Below are 13,868 nucleotides of genomic sequence, written 5' to 3' on the forward strand. Positions count from 1 at the left end.
AGTACTCTGTTGGAGGAATTTCTGAAGCTAACTTTTTGATACTGATTCAAGTTATTACTGACATGAGTTGTTTGTTTTTTTTTCCCCTCATCCTCTGCTTTTTTCCCCTTTTTATCTTGGTTCAGCAGAAAGTAGATTTTCTAGAAAGTACCTTTGCCCCCTGATTTAAGCAATTTTTAAACATCTTAACTAGACCCAGTGAAGTATTCTTAGAGTCTCTGCATCTTTTTTGTTGTTGGTCAAGGCTTCATATAACAACTGAAGCGACTTAGCACAGGATGAAATACAGCAAGGCTTCATATATTTTATCACTGTCTGTTTTCCTACCCAAATCACCCTCCATACCACTTGAGGAAGAAGCAGAGAAAGGCATGTATTACCCTCAATTCAGAATGACAGGTGCTAGATGGAACCTGTGGTCCCAAGGAGACCAGGGTGTCCTTTGAAAGCATTAGTGGTTACCTAAAGAACTTCCTTTCAGCATGATGGGACACAGCTAAGTAAGTTAGGTACATGTTGCATAAGTTTCTCAAGTAAATAATTACTAACGGCCTCTGTGCTCAGGAAGACATCATAACACTTTTGCTAGAAGTGCTCTAACTTTGGTTTACCAGAAGTCACTGCATACCCTCTGTGTGATGAGTAACACCTATGTTTGGGCCTTAGTCCTCATCTCTTGAATCAACTCAGATGCTTTTAACCTCCAGCTACAACCTCTCAGTTCTCTGGACTCACCTCCTTAGGCTGGAAAATGACAAATGGTAGGGTCCTAACCCTGGCAATTGTAGTTCATGTTCTAAGGATCTTGATTTCATAGGGGATTTATGCTTATAATTTTAGGCCAAAAGGAAAGAGAAGAAACTAACATTTATTGAACATCTGTGTAGGACACTTGCTCATGCATTTCCTTGCTTAATCCTTTTTTTAATGGGAGTATAATTGTTTTACAATCTTGTGTTAGTTTTCTGCTGTACGCTTAATCCTTACAGCAATTCTATAGGGAATTATTATTTCATTTTATGATCTTTTCTTACTCTACCTTTGACTTCTTCCCATTGTGTCAGGCTGATATAAGTTATTTCTTGGATTCCTTTTCTGTTTATCCTCATGGACCCATTAGGTTTATCTGAGAGAGATGAGGTGTGAGTTACCACTCTGTATACCTCACCCACCAGCCAGAAAAATCATGGCCATGGCAATCCATGTCACACAGGTCTGTGTCATGGAGTTGAAGGCTCTCAGCCTTGGGATTTCTTAGAACAAGATGACTAGATGAGATTTAAGAGTGAAGCAGTATCAACTGGGCATTCAATTCAACTTGAGCTTTCCAATATGAAGGAAATCCTAAGCCTGTGTTAGTTCTGACCAGAATTCCCCAGAGTAACCCTGGGATCGCTTGAGGCCTCAAAGCTATTTCATCATTTGGAACCTAGATGTCACTTTGGCTTAATTGTATAATAAACCTCTCCAGCATACATTGGGAAGGTCGTTGGCTTGGACCTGTTACCGAGTTCAAATTAATATTGCTTGGTGCACGACAGACTGATAAATTGAGAGACAGGGCACTGGGGCAAGGGAAAGCAACTTTATTCAGAAAGCCAGCTGACCAAGAAGATGGCAGACTAGTCTTCCAAAGAACCATCTTGTGTGCTAAGTCACTTCAGTCATGTCTGACCCTTTGTGACTCCATGGACTACAGCCCATCAGGCTCCTCTGTCCACGGGATTCTCCAGGCAAGAATACTGGAGTGGGTTGCCTTTTTCTTCTCCCGGGGATCTTCCCAACCCAGGGATCGAACCTGCATCTCTTAGGTCTCTTGCATTGGCAGGCAGGCTCTTTACCACTAGCACCACCTGGAAAACCTGAATTAGAATTCAGGCTTCTTTTATACTAAAGGGGGAGAGGGTGTGGCGGTTTTTTTGCCCACCAGACCCCGGATGGAATGTAATAATCGTTTGTTCTTACAGCTATCCATGGAGGATCTGGTCATGATGTCCCTGTAAACCTTCAACAAGACAAATGTTATTTTCTGTTCTGCAAATTTTATCTCTATATAAATGAAAAGCATTCTGTTTCTGTAGGTCCAGCCTTGGAGGCAGAACTTTGCCATTGCTATTATGTATATTTCAGGATATCAGTAGCATTCTTTTACTGTTTGACTGGACAGAAGTGCAGAGCCAGCTGGACTAAGCACAAACAACAGAGCACGAAAGGTTAGAGCTAAAGGAATAGATCCAGTATGGAATCAAATTTGTTCTCCTCTGTTCCACCCTGTGCCTTTGCTCTCATGCATACACTTGGAGCCATGTATGTGATAGGGGCATGATGGGCCCAAAGGTCCTTGTTCCTTTCTTTCCTGGAGACTCTCTTTGACTTGAGTATGACTTGTGATCACCAGTTGCCCAATGTGTATCAACTAGTTGGATATGTATCAGCAAGGGCATGAGGAGTTCCTGCATGAGGCTTTTCTCCAGGTCATATTTTGTGAGCCATAAATCAGGAGTGGTTAGGAGGAGATGTGTTTGTAGCTGGAGGCCCAGAGAATGTGTCTGTTACTCTTTTAAAGTTTTATATCTGTATCTATGTCTATATATAGTACTAATAAACTATATCAACATTGATATTGACATCCGTATCTATATATTTGTTTGTCTGCAGATGTAGGACTGTGTTAAATGGCTAGCTTTTCTGCACATAATTTTTTTCTTCCTTCATAGACATTTTGGATATAAGGCCTTTTGTTGACTAAAGCTATTGATACAAATCTTTGATAATTCAGATAGAGCCTCCAGGAAAAATTTCCCATGTCATCATTTTAAAAATAATGTAAATATCACTCCATGTAGCATCTTAAAGCTACTTAAAAATGGATTTGGGGACTTCCCTGGCGGTCCAGTGGTTAAGACTCTGTGCTTCCAATGAGGGGGTTGCAGGTTTGATCTCTGGTCAGGGAACTAAGATCCCATATGCCTTGCGACATGGCCAAAAAATAAAGAAAAAAATTGATTTTGAACTCTTCTAAAACAATTGATTTTAAACTCTTCATGATCCCCGTGTTTATATTAGAAATTTGATTTAATTAGAGCTCCCAAGATTGTCTGCTAATCAATAGACAACCTAATCTCAGGTATTTCAAAATAATAAAAGATTTAATTAACACTATCATATGATGCATAAACATATGTATTAAATTTTTTATTAAAGTATTATATGTAAATAATCATGAAATTGAACAAAGGACTTCTAATGAGAAACAAGCTCCTTTGTATTATCTTCCTTATTTCCAGACCCTGCCCTTGTAGCAGTCACTTTTAATGCTTTTAATTGTTTCTATTATTTTCTTTTGGCTTTGTCATGGTTATCTTCTTATCTTTATATCATAAGTTTATCTTGCTATTTCTGATTTATCAATCTTAGATATTTCCTATTAATTTTATTTTTTCAAAAGATCTTGTGCTTCCCAGGTGGCTCAGTGGTAAAGAATCCTCTTGCCAGTGCAGGAGAAGCAACAGATATGAGTGTAATCCCTGGGTCAGGATGATCCCTTGAAGAAAGGAATGGCAGCCCACTCCATAATTCTTGCCTGGAAAGTTCCATGGAAGAAGAGCCTGGCAGGCTAGAGTCCTTGGGGTTGCCGAGAGTCAGATATGACTGAGCTACTAAGCAGCAGTTTGTCAGTAAAGGATATTGGTTTCCTGTTCCTCCTTGGCCCTCTCCTCACTTTTACTTCTAGATTTCTGTCATTGGTACTTCTATTTATTGTCAATATGTGAAGATGGCTCAGGCGTGTCCGACTCTTTGTGAATCCATGGACTGTAGCCCGCCAGGCAACTACGTCCATGGGATTTTCCAAGCAAGAATACTGTAGTAGGTTGCCATTCCCTTCTCCAGGGGATCTTCCCAATCCAGGGATCAAACTGGGTCTCCTGCATTGCAAGCAGACTCTTTACCATCTGAGCCACAAGGGAAGCCCCTTTATTTTTGGTTAGATTTACATCCCTGTCTTTATCTATAAATACATTTGTTCTTTTTCTGTCAGTTGATGTTAAAGTCAGAAATTCATAAATAGTATTTACATTATTATGACAATAAGAATGTGATTTAAAGCTGTGGCATGGTTTATAATTACATTTTCTTTCTTGTAGTTTTTTTTAACCTGCAGTTTTAAATTGTGTATTTTTTAATTGCCTATTGTTACTGTATCCCCAAGCTCTTCCAGTATCTGAAGGGCACGGATAAACCCTATGGCTGCTTCGTTCTCTCTTCCCGAGTCTATCTTCCTGAGTCTTAAGAAACCGCTGCCCCGAGACCTGTTGCACAGCTTCTGTTCTAGCATTTACTCTCCTGAATTGGAGACCGTCCATCTCTTTTTCTTTGTTTTTTCATTTTGCCAAATCACATTTCAGATAACTTTGTATGAAAGGGCATATAAAGGTTGACATTTTGTTTGGTTTTCTTTTTTTTTTCTGATCAAAAGTTTCCTTATTTTTTTTTCACACTTGATTGATAGTTTAGATGAGTATACATACAGTTGAAGGTTGAAAATAATATTCCTTCCAGAACTCTGAAAGCATAGTTTCATTCTCTTCTTCTGTTTTTGTGTCGCTTAAGAGAATTTCAAGTGCAGTTCTTATTGCTTTTCTCTCTAGATAGAAAAGATTAGGGTATTCCCTTCACTTTCAGTGCTGTGCAGTTTCCTAATGATTTATTTACATACAGAGCTGGATTGTGTGTATGTGGTTTGTTCTGTTTACTTTCTCTAGGGACCTTTGTAATTGAAGAAATGTGTCCTTAATTTAGCTGTAGGATATTCTCTGTAATAGCATTCTCTTTCATTTTCCTTGTTCCGGCTTAGTAGGACTCTTAATAGTCTTTCTACTTGGCCTTCATGGATTGATACTCTGTACTCTCATATTTTCTGCATCTTTGCCCCCTTGACCATTACTTTTTTAGAAGATTTGCTTGATTTTATTTTCTAACCCATATGCTATGCTAAGTCGCTTCAGTCGTGTCTGACTCTCTGTGACCCCATGAATGGTAGCCCACCAGGCTCCTCTGTCCATAGGATTCTCCAGGCAAGAATACTGGAGTGGGTTGCCATGTCCTTCTTCAGGGTATCTTCCTGACCCAGGGGTCGAACCCACATCTCTTGCATCTCTTGCATTGGTAGGGGGCTTCTTTATCACTGTGCCCCCTGGGAAGCCCATATACATTTATTACTATCACATGTAGTCTTGAAAATTATTATAACTGTAAAGCATTTTCCTTTTCTATTTTTTTATAGCATTCTGTCCACATTTTATGGATACAGTATCTTCTCAAATCTCTTACAAACTAGTAAGAATCTTTATTTAAGTTTTCTAAATTATAATTCTTTTATTGAAGTTGTGATTTGGTTGTGTGTATGTTTAGTCTTGGGCTTCCTCTCATATATCTGATAATTCTCCATTGTTCATTTGTATTCAAGTAAGAGGATTTGTATTCAAGTAAATCAATGCTAAAGGAAATCAGTCCTGAATACTTACTGGAAGGGCTGAAGCTGAAGCTCCAATACTTTGGCCACCTGATACAAATAACTGACTCATTAGAAAAGACCCGGATGCTAGGAAAGATTGAAGACAGGAGGAGAAGGGGATGACAGAAGATGAGATGGTTGGATGGTATCACTGGCTCGATGGACATGAGTTTGAGCAAGCTCCGGGAGATGGTGAAGGACAGGGAGGCCTGGCATGCGCAATCCATGGGTTAGCACAGAGTCGGAGATGACTGAGCGACTGAACTGAACTGCAAGAGGATTTGTTTTAGAGTGAGCTGGAAATGTCATCCTGTCATCCTGAATTCTAGAACTCAGAAGATTTTGCTTTGAGGTACAAACTCTTGCTCTGATTGTCTGGTCTTCTCTAAATCCCACTTCAGTAATGAACCCTGTGGTGTAAATGCCTCGGCTGCTGGGTGTGGACCCACTGGGAAGGTAGCAAACTTTTGGTGCACTGACTTTCCATGAACTCATCCCTTTCTGCTTGCGTCTTACTTGGGCCTCCATTGTGCTTGGCCTCTTCCAGTGTGGAGCTTCTTCAGTGTTTTTCATGAAAGATCTCTTTTTTGACTCCATGACTTTCTGCACATATTTCACACTGTAGTTTCTAAGTAGCACAAATAGTATCAAGTTCTAATACTCTTTTCATTCCCTCCCTCTTGATCCTCTCTCAGGTTCTAATACACTTACCTATTCTTTTGCTTCTAGAAAGGTTTTGAAGTCTCTTGTCTGTTGGTCGTCTATTAGTTTTTTTCATTGATGTGATTTTATATTTTTTTGTTTTTAATCTGTTATTTTAAAAGTATCTAGGAAGGGAGAAGGATAAACTCATTTACCAAGTCATATACTAAGTTGAATTGGTAGCTTTCTTAAATTGTTTTAAATTTAGACACTTCATCAATTCAGAGAACTTCTTCATTAATTAGTGAAATGTTTACTATATCTTGGATCCAGTATCAACATATAGATATAAGATAGTCCAAAGTAGGAAATCCGACACTGTTACATGTGCTTGGAATACTGTGGCTGTGGGGACCTATCGCAATTTCTCAACCTGATGAGAGAGTATTTAGTAAAATCACTTTGGGTCATGAAAAGATAGTGAGATGTTCCTTTCCTTGTTTCTTAATCTTCTATCGATCTTTCTAACTTAAGTAGCATAGTCTTGCTGACATCACTCTTCTTTTTCTACTTTCATGAGATAATGTAACAAATTATTTTCTATGCTTCCACCTATATTCTTTGTACAGGGTAACTTTTGGTTCATAGTTTTATGTTTGTGTGCATGCGCACATGTGCAGGTGACACAAAGAATTCCAAATACTATATGTAATCACAGGGGCCACAGATGCCCTGAAGTCCTTTATGGGGACTTTCCTATTTTAGTAAGTTTTTTAGTCCTTGTTTATTTCTGAATGTTTCCGTAACTGATTAGAGATTTTACAAATGTCACGTGTGTATTGTGTGTGCGCAGAAAGGGAATGAAAATGCCTTTAAAAAATTTAACTACATATTTTAGATCATAAAATGAAGTTGCTCAGTTGTGTTGACTCTTTGCGAACTCATGGACTGTAGCCTGCTAGGCTCCTCCGTCCATGGGATTTTTCAGGCAAGAATATTGGAATGGGTTACCATTTCCTTCTTCAGGGGATCTTCCCAACCCAGAGATCAAACCCGGGTCTCCTGCACTGCAGGTGGACTCTTTACCTTCTGAGCCACCAGGGAAGCCATTTTAGATCATAATAAATATTTAATTTTTATTTTAGATCATAATAAAAATTAAATATTCAGTGCAATATCATTGGATTGGGAATGGGAATCACTCTGGTACGGAGCATTTTGCTTTTGCTGGTCGAAATTTAAAAAGACTTAGTTAGAAGAAATGAAGGCTGTGTATTCAACTTTGAGATGTTGAAGCCCTAACACTGAATCATAGGAAAAGCCAACAGAGTAGTTCAGAAAATTCAAAAACACAGAAAATAGGGTCAAAGAAGTTGAGGGTGGGTATATTATCAAGGGGCATGTAGACAGCAGATATCTCAAAAAGATAGCGAATGGTCTTCAAAATAGAGAATAGTTTTTTGTGTTTGCACTGCCTTGGCCTCTGCTTTCTTCCATTTCTCTCTGTAAGGATGTCTTCTCCATCATCCTTGCCCCACACATTAGGGATGACTTCAGCTTTTGGCTAGAACTTGAGTCGCATACTTTCATAGTTACCTGGATCTTTTGATGTCTTCTTCCTTCCTCCAAATTTGCTTTAACTTTCCAAACCAACCTCATTCTTTATCTCTGTTCTGCAGACCTTTCTCTACGCAAGGCTGTTCCTTCCTTTCAGTGAGGTCCTGACACCTTCCCTTATGTCTCCTGTCGTTCTCACCTGATTCTTCCTGCACACTGGGTTTCTCTTTCTCACATTTGTTGCTTCTTACCTCTGTTTCTACTGCTGACTGACAGGCGTTTAGCCAGTTTGGCAGAGTCTTTCCATTCCGTTAGTTCTGGGCCAGCTACAAACTTCTTCCTTATTTACTCTAAGGCTTTCCAAGTCTGAAGTTTCTTGGAGTCTGCACATTGCATCTCCCTCCATAGGAAATAGACTTTGAACAGTAGTGTTTATAGTAGTAACTCCAAATGGAAGTAAAGTGATACCCAGTTGCTGTTATTCGTTCATTCACAAATATTTATTAAGTGCCACTGGTGCCAAGCTCTGGGGCTGTAGTTGTGAACAAGACAAACCAAAGGCCTTGGCTTTGTGTTCTTGGAGTTTACATGATATTAAATCATGAGCAAACAACAGAAATCCTCTAAATAAAACAAAATAATTAAAAATTGTACAAGCAAAAATATCCAAACTGATTTTCTATTAGTTATGAGATTCTTTCAAAGAGCTCTTACTGATAAAATTTTAAACTTTCTTTAGTCTCATATTTATATTTTAAATATTTCTGCATTTTATCTGGAGGTGGGCACTGAGAATGGGTTGGAGGTCTTGATGACATGCTTTTTTTAAAATTACTTTTGGTGGGGACATCTCTTGGTGGTCTGTTGCCATGGAAGACTAGGAAACTGATCTGACAAAATCCAAGCTTATCTCAGCCATTCCTTCTGGAATGACTTTCTCCGTCAAACTTGTTATATCTCAACAGATTTATTATCCCTGTCCTGTTATATTCCTGTTCTTCATGGTTGAAATGGGAAGAAATTGCAATTTCTTGAAAGGTGGAAAACCAGTATGGAAATAGTGGAGAATTGGCTGTTCATTGTGGACTCCTACAAACACTTTCCTATGACTGTGAATTAGGACATTCAGAAGTGTGTAGCATTATTGTTTTTATAATTACTTTGCTATTGCTTTTAGTATCCTTTCTCCTTTTTCACAGAGCCGTGGTTTCGGGCTACTATTCAATCACTGTGGCAAGCAGAGTAGCTGAGTTGAATATTTTTCTCCTTTACTTTACAAAAATGAAAAAGTAAAGAAATGCTGCTGCTGCTGCTAAGTCGCTTCAGTCGTGTCCGACTCTGTGCGACCCCATAGATGGCAGCCGACCAGGCTCCGCCGTCCCTGGGATTCTCCAGGCAAGAACACTGGAGTGGGTTGCCATTTCCTTCTCCAATGTGTGAAAGTGAAGTCGCTCAGTCGTGTCCGACTAGTAGCGACCCCATGGACTGCAGCCTACCAGGCTCCTCTGTCCATGCGATTTTCTAGGCGAGAGTACTAGAGTGGCTTGAATGCAGACTCCATCTTTGGGAGAAGCTAAATTGGAAACCAAGAACATTTTTGGCTTAAACCTCCTTGGTGATTTTATACTGCACATAATTGCCATGGAAATAGGCATATCTTTTGTGGTTGTACGTTATATTTTCTCTTCATTAGAAACGATGGAGCTTATATGTTTATTTATGTAAATAACATAGACCAATCCCACCCCCACACCCCTAGATTGTTATTAAGAGATCTGTATTTAAATTGACACTTGCTGTGTGATCATGAACTTGAAGTTCATTTTGTTTATGTGTAAGTGGTAATAATGATACTGATCTCAGAGTGTTTGTCTGAGGATTAAGTAAGATAATGTAAATTAAAGTACTTAGTGCTCAGAAAGATTACTTGACCCTTAATCTTAGATATACACATCTTCTAGTAGATTTGTTATGTCAACAAAGGGGGAAAAAGTATCAGTGAGTCAGTGAGGTATACAGAGAATATATCCTATAGTCTCATTATGAGGGTATGAGATGGGGAGGTCAGTTTATGTGTCATTGCATCACATACATATTTACATTTTTACTTAACATGTACACATATAAGTATCATCATTTTTCTATGCTGTACATTCTCCTGCCTCTTTTTATAGTATATAACAGATACAATTGCAAAGGACTTTATGAATTGCTGCTGCTGCTGCTGCTAAGTCGCTTCAGTCGTGTCCGACTCTGTGCGACCCCATAGACGGCAGCCCAGCAGGCTCACCTGTCCCTGGGATTCTCCAGGCAAGAACACTGGAGTGGGTTGCCATTTCCTTCTCCAGTGCGTGAAAGTGAGGTCGCTCAGTCATGTCTGACTGAGTGACCCCATGGACTGCAGCCTACCAGGCTCCTCCATCCATGGGATTTTCTAGGCAAGAGTACTGGAGTTTCTTGCCATTGCCTTCTCTGTATGAATTGCTACATGTGTGCTAAAGAATAACAATGATTTTCAAACTTAGTACAGAATGTAATTAATTTTTATAGAAGACAGTATGTACCTGCCAAGTGGGTACTTTGAAAATGAAATTGTTTTCAATTGTGTGAAACTGCTTGAAAATGTGCTCCTCCAAGCTTTCTTTTTCTTATGGCCAAAATACAATGATATGGAAATTATGATTATTCACTCAAGGCTGGTTCTTCTTTTTCTGTTGTAAAAGTCAGATTTGAAAAAGCAAAATTGCTTCAGACCAAGAGCAGTTATAAAACATTCATTTGCCCCGTATATTAGAAAGGAAAAGCCTACTCGTGGTTGTTGTTGTTCAGTTGCTAAGCTGTGTTCAACTCTTCGCAGTCCCATGGACTGCAGCACACCAGGCTCCTCTGTCCTCCACTGTCTCCCAGAGTTGGCTCAAATTCATGTCTGTTGAGTCGGTGATGCTATCCAACCACTGCATTCTCTGCTGTTCTGTATAGATGAATCGTTACCTGCACAAGAAGTAGCATACTTTTGGGTACATTTCTATTTCACCTTCTTGATTCACAATGCCATTTGCTTCTGCTACCCCCACTCACTGAATATTGCAGGATATTGTGTTTACATTATAGGCCAAAACTCTAGAAAACACTGACAGAGCCTGACAGTGTATCTTATTGACTATTGGGTACAAATTATCCATGGTAGAACATTGTTAGGGACCCTTTGTGTAAGTTTCCCAGGTTTGCTAAAGTGCCACACGGAAATTTCTGATTCCCAGGTATAATCTGGTTTGTAATCTCTTGTCCTTGCCTTCTTTGATTTGGATGATGTGTTTCTGGAAAAGGCTGATTAAATAGTGAATTCTGATAACAAAGTTATTCATTGAATGTGTGCGTGCTAAAGTCACTTCAGTCATGTCTGATTCTTTGCGACCCCATGGACTGCAGCATGCTAGGCCTCCCTGTACCTCACCATCTCCCAAAGTTTGCTCAAGTTCATGCCCATTGCATCGGTGATGTGATTTAGCCCTCTCATCCTTCTCCATGAGATCCTACTCCATGAGATCTTCCCACATCAGGGATCAAACCCAGGTCTCCTGCACTGCAGGCAGATTCTTTACCATCTGAGCTACCAGGGAAGCCTATTGATTGTGTAGGTGAAGGTTTAGAGGAAAGGCTGTGTACAATCCTTTTTGTGTGTGTTTATGTGGCAAAGAAGCTAACTCCATGATTTGCTTGAGATGTGACAGTTTGAGCAATGGCTTGGAGGAAGACAAGGGTATCAGATCTGCCTCTTTTGCTACTTCAATTTATGTATGTTTCATGCAGTTCGGTTCCAACTAGGACACACCCTGTGATTAAGAAACTGGTTTATTTAGAGTAGTGGTTCTCCAGCTTTCACTTGCTTCAAAATCATTTCAAAGGTTTGGTAAAACCCACCTTGCTTGGCTCCATACCCAGCGTTTGATATAATTGGTCTGGGGTGAGTCACAAGAATTTGCATTTCTAATACGTGCTCAGGTGATACTGCTACTGCTGGTCTGGGGACCATACTTTGGGAACTACTGAGTTGGAACATTGGGAAGCCATTGTCTTTGGTTCAGGGTGTTGTGGAGGGTAGAGGTGGACAGTTTACTAGGGAGGGAGGTGGGAAAGGTGCAAGAATGCTGATCATCTTGCTTAAGGTTTACCTAGAAGTGTTGACTTCTGAATTTTTTCAGCATGTTACAAAGTTAAACATCAGTGAAACTGTTAAATATTACTTTTATTAATGAGAGTCAGATAAAGTTGGGAGGGACAATGGATGTGATTGTTTCTAACAGTGGCCTTTTCTTCCCCATCTGGTTCCTGCATCTTCCTTGTTCCCGTACCTTTTCTATGTCCTCCCACCCCCCTGCAATATAATACAAATACAGATAGCTGTCCTTTAACTGTCTTTCAGAAACGAGAGAAATGCGGCAGTATATGAGCTTTCAGGGAAAAGTTGTAACGTCAGTCAGGATTACCATAATGGAAATCCTTACTTATTTGCTTCAGATTTTGCCATCTATGGGGTTGCACAGAGTCGGACACAACTGAAGCAACTTAGCAGCAGCAGCAGCTGGACAGTGCTTGGGTGAAATGTACCTTTGCAGTATTTATGAAGCATTTCTAGTGCAAATCAATGAGTTTAGAACTTTGCCTAGAAAATTTAAATTACTTAGTGAAAAATTGCTTTCAAATTCATTTCACTATTAATGCTTATATACAGTTGATAATAATTAGAAATCAGTATACCTATTTATTTACATAAGCTGCTTTTAACTTAGGATTACTAAGGCTTCATTGCTTTAAGAATATATAATTCAGTAAGTAAGTTAAGTCAGATAGAGAAGGAGAAATATCATATGACATCCCTTATATGTGGAGTCTAAAATGAAATAATACAAATGAACTTACTTAAAAAGCAGAAAGAGACTCACAGACTTAGGAAATGAACTTATGGTTGCTGAGTGGGGAGGGATACTTAGGGAGTTTGGGATGGTCATGTACACACTGCTATATTTAAAGTGGATAACCAACAGGGACCTATTGTATAGCACATGGAACTCTGCTCAGTGTTATGTGCCAGCCTGGATGGGAGAGGGCTTTGAGGGGAGAATGGATATGTGTATATGTCTGGCTGAGTCCCTTTGCTGTTCACCTGAAAGTACCACAATATTGTTAATCAACTACACCCCAATACAAAATAAAAAGTTTAAAGTTCAGGGGAAAAAAGAATAAATAGTTCAGTTGTTTTTTTTTTCTTTTTGCTTATGTAGGTAGAATCTTCACCCATTTAGTAACAAAAAAAAAAAAACAACTGGTTTTGTTTTTTAATGTAGTGTTCAAAATTGTATGTACTCATCAATTCCTGTTAGTTTCTAGCCCAGCATTATTTGGGGGCATTCATGTTTGTGCCTGGTATCTTTTGTATTGAATGGACCCTAGAAATCTTGTATGCGGTTCAGGGAAGAAAATGTGGCTTTCAAAGAGGTTCTTTTAATTGTGCTCATAAAGCCGTTTTTCAGATGTTACTTTCCTTTGAAAAATGCCCTGTGCTTGAATTTTCCTAGAATAAAGCATCCTACCAGGTTTAAGAGATCTAGGCCATGCTTACTCAATGAAATGCAGCAGAGTGGAAAATAATTCTGGTTTTGCCAGCTCAAGAAAATTGATGTAGTAGTTAAAGACAATTATATTATTTAAAGAGCAGCTGTTATATAGACATTAAATTATTCGGAGTAGATTTTAGTCTTTGGTAAAATTTTGTGTTGATGTTTTGGCCTGAAGGAATGGAAGTCTGTGATCTGAAGAATGATATGGAAGCAAGCGTGAAGCTGTGTTCGAACTTGGGTGTCTGCTTTGCAACCCTTGTCCTCTTAGTGTAAAGACCAGACTGAGTCAGATCGCTGAGGATTAAATAGGGAACACATTACTCAGCACCTTGCAGGGGTGGGTCAAACACCCTGCCTTTGAAAAGTTATTCTTTTGCTTAGTAAGCCTAGAAATTTCAAGTTCACCTGCAAAATGAAAGCTCAGTATTTTGTTGATTAACCAGTCTATTTGAAAATGGTCTCTCATCTAGATGTGCCCCCACTCTGTTCTCGTGTGATTGCATCTGACGTCACTGGCTGATTTGCCAGTGGATTTT

At 39.2% G+C, this 13,868-nt stretch overlaps 1 protein-coding gene across 7 annotated transcripts in view; it reads left to right on the top strand.

The window, feature by feature from the left end:
* Window positions 1–13,868, top strand: part of SLC4A4 (solute carrier family 4 member 4) — a 368,998-nt gene that overhangs the window by 199,906 nt on the left and 155,224 nt on the right. The gene's annotated exons all lie outside the window — the stretch shown is intronic.

This window comes from Moschus berezovskii, chromosome 5 (assembly GCF_049115385.1).
Source record: "Moschus berezovskii isolate FMDL1 chromosome 5, NW_MosBer_1.0, whole genome shotgun sequence".
Lineage (NCBI taxonomy): Eukaryota > Metazoa > Chordata > Mammalia > Artiodactyla > Moschidae > Moschus > Moschus berezovskii.